A 3,877-nucleotide genomic window follows, 5' to 3' on the forward strand; every position below is an offset into this window, starting at 1 on the left:
ATCATAAAAATGTCTTCTACGCTCAATGGCTTAGTACCATTGTTTCCAGTTAATAACCCTTGCTCAATGGGTTGAGGAGATGCTCCCGAAAAAGTACCAGAAAGTGACTGATACATGGAGGGAACAGAAGGACCGCCGTACAAAAAAGATTCGGGCGATTGAGTAAACATGGATGACTGTCCTGCCATATTGACGGGAGTATAAAAACCTCTAGGTGTTGGGTGATAAGGAGCACGAGGTGGTGAAAAAATTAGCCCTAAGTTTTCTAGAAAATTAGTCAAAGAAAGATACCAAGAACTACTCCTAGGTGGACTGTAAGAAATTGATTCACGCTCCCTTAGTTCAATAACAGGTTGATTTTCAGGGATAGGGATGCCTACTTCTTCTTCTGGAGCAAGTTCTTCAATAGCAATAAGTCCAGAAGGAAGATCTTGGGTGATTACTCTTTCTACCCTAGCTGAACCAGGACCACTAGAAGTTGGAGAAACAAACCCCGATGTCGGAGTAGCAGCAAATTCACTTTCAGGCTCGAATATTTCAGGTTCTTCACCTATATCACTAGTAGATGAAAAGCTACCAACGATTTCAGAGACAGACACTGACTGTGGATTATACTCTGCTACTAACGGTTGAAAATCAGGATGTTCTATCAAAGAAGATTCTCCTTCCTCAGGTGACCCAACTCTACTGTCTCTAGGAGTTACGAGGACATTCAAGCCTTCGAGCTGGCTCGGTACTTCCTCAGGAGGTTGGCCCCGAAGTCTACAGGATTTCCTCAGTAACTTAGCCACGTTTACAAACTCAGGAGACTGGCCCCGAAGTGTACGGGACTGTCTTGGTAATTTAGCCACAGTTGAAAACTTTTAACTACTTCACACACAAACAAAGTAAAATCTCAATGAAAAGCATCTAAAGTCTCCAAAGAACCAAAAAAAATTGAATCACACGCCTAAAGAATCTAGGAGATCAAACACACACAAACGGTAACTTTCCGTACCGAAAACACTAGTTGGTGATGAAATCCAACGTCATAGAGTTCAATACAGAAATGGCGGTTGGAACAGTTACCCCGACAACCTGCTTAATGAATAGACTGGCACAAGTTCCTCCACTTAACCGTCTCGAGTGAAGAAAACCCCCAAGAAAATCCAAGTGAGTCTAGCCGACGTCTGCTCCAGGTACAGTGGGATCTTCCCACCACTGTCACCTTAGGAAGAGTCCTAAAGAATATGGCCACTAAGGTTACCAACTGAGACAAATACACCTGGGAGAAAAGTCTACGATCCGATACGCATGCAAGGGCAGAGTAGCAAGCTCAATCCCCTTGAAGGCTCCTTGACATAATCCAAGGTTTACCAACAAGTGACCCCAGGCTCCTCGACAATGGTTAATCCGAGGTTTACCATTTTTAATACGTGAATATCTGGCATCATTCCCAATGAGGAAGGATTGATTCCCACACTGTTTCAGACACGATCTCGTGCTTCTCCTTTAAGAGGAGCTTTCCTAGAGCATAAATGCAACAATTGGATTTCTTCCCTACCACAAGATACAACTACTTGTTTGTTTTTACTGTCTTGGAGAGTTAATTACTCTCCTACTCCAAGACATTAGCCTAAGCTAAGTTGGTGTATCAGAGCCTTAGAAATAAAAATGTTACTAGGTGAATTTTACTTTAAGCATTAATTTTAGTGGTTTTTGTTTAAGTCCAAAGGTGCGGAGATGAAACTCGTGGTATGAAGACTCGACTCAAAATCACTAAAAATGCACCTAAGATGATCTAAACAATCTTTTTTTCTTCGATGAACTTCTAAACTAAGAAAGAGTTTGAGAATGCAAATACTTTGTAAACGCAAATCTTTCTCAATTAAACAAATTAAAAGAAGAGCTTTTTTCCTTTCCAAAGCACTCAAAACGAGACAACTAGTTATTTCACAAAAAATTCCCTTTTTGTTTCAAAGCATTCAAATACTACAAAAAACAAACTTTTTTCCAAAAGAGATTTTTATATTTTTTAATAAAACACTCAAAACTATGAAAATGACTAACTTTGAGATCTACAAACTATAAAAAACCTGTTTGAAGTCAAAGCCTACTAAAGTCTTTTTTAAGGATGTTTTACTTAGCTAGATGTAAGCTAAGGACCAATTTATGCAGAATCACAAATAAGTCAAGAACAACCAATTTTGTTTTCTTTTTGAAAATGAAAATCCAAACTCTCAAACACAAGCATTTCGAAGTTTTGTAAAGAGAAAACTCAAAGAAGATTTCTCAAACAAGGGGAGATTTCATCAATGGTCAGACTCATAAGAAGGTTGGTAGACACTAAGGTGATCTGAAGTCCCTACAGCTTCTAAGCTCAGAGCCACTACACAACCACAATGAAAAACAAACCCAACAAGCAAAACTCCTAGGAATTTCACCTAAAACCCTGACACTAATGAAATCAATCCAAGGAAAGCTTCTGACAAGTTATATGCAGGTCTGGGTAGTGGATAACAATTTCTAAACACAAACTAAGCTGACTAACAGAGGAAATCTTAGGGTTTTCAAAATTTTGACAGGGTCCGCAGGCCCACAGTTGGCACAGGTGCGGTCTTGCTCTGTGCTAAAAGCCAAGCTGCGGGTAAGTATGCACTGTGTCAAACGGCTAGGGTGCGGTCCTCTCCCAAAGCTATGAAAAACGAAAAATAACCCTGGATCTACAAACTCTACCAACTTTTACACACAACAAGCCAAAAACAAAAACAAAAATAGAGTTTCTCAGGTCAAAGTAAAAACAAGGAAAACAATCAAGTCCCCAGTATGGTCGCCATTTTGTCACACAGAATAAGTCGATCTTGCGGACAAGATAGAACTTCCTAGAATCTAAAGAAGACCTAATGACAAGCAAACCAACCAGACACTATCTTTCTCTAAATATGCTTTTATAAACAATGGCAAACAAGTGTTTTTAGGGCCTACCTTAGGTCCAACGCAAGCTTGTGGATGCCTTCACTCCTTTGATCAAAATGAGCTCCTTTTCGCGAATCTGAAAACACAAACAAGGCAAACAAATTAAATAGCACTTGAAAAGACAATTGCATAAAACATATTTAACATGAAAGTCAAGGAGTCCATGAAACAAATAACATGAGATACTTGTTGAGAAAAATGAGTTTGATTGTATTAATTCAAAAGAAGAATAACTTTACAACCTTTACCTTGATGCTGTACAAGCTCCTCCCAGGGTCCAGCAAGAAGTCTCCTCTACTTTAACAAGTTTCACTCACTCCCCAATGAAGCCAAAAAGATGTGTGATCTCTCCTCTTAAGCTCAACTAGGAAGTCTTGATTTCACCAGCATTTACCCTAAAAAATGTTCAGCTTCTAACCTCTCTAGCAACCAGCCCAATGCCTGTATTTATAGTGCAATGGAGGGAGGTTACTAGGTCCTCCTTCAAAGGGATAAAGCCCTCCTTCAAAGGGATAACTCCTCTCATCAAGGGATTAGCTCCTTCTCTTTTGGGATGCATGAACCACCTCAGAGCGAACAATCCACGTCAAAATTCCTTCTAGAAACCTCTAGAATTAACCCAAAGTGAGTTTTTTAAGATAAAACTTGCGCCTTTTGACTTTCACAGGGGTCTGCACCTACACCGTTAGGGACAGAGCGGGCAGGTCCGCAGTTTTTGTACACAGAAGGTGCGGGACCGCAGGTGACCATGAGAGAAAGTGCGGAACCAGAGTTACATTGATTTTTAATGTCTTTCTCTCATTTCCAAAGCTTGATTTGAAGAGCTGAGGTCTGAGACTTGCTTAGGAGGACAGTACAAGTGATGATAGACCCATACTGACTGCAAATAATCATGATGACGATATTTTTGTGTAACAAGTCC

Source organism: Pinus tabuliformis, chromosome 5_2 (genome assembly GCF_031772625.1).
Source record: "Pinus tabuliformis cultivar Carrire ecotype Pingquan chromosome 5_2, CPIR1, whole genome shotgun sequence".
In the NCBI taxonomy this organism is placed as follows: domain Eukaryota; kingdom Viridiplantae; phylum Streptophyta; class Pinopsida; order Pinales; family Pinaceae; genus Pinus; species Pinus tabuliformis.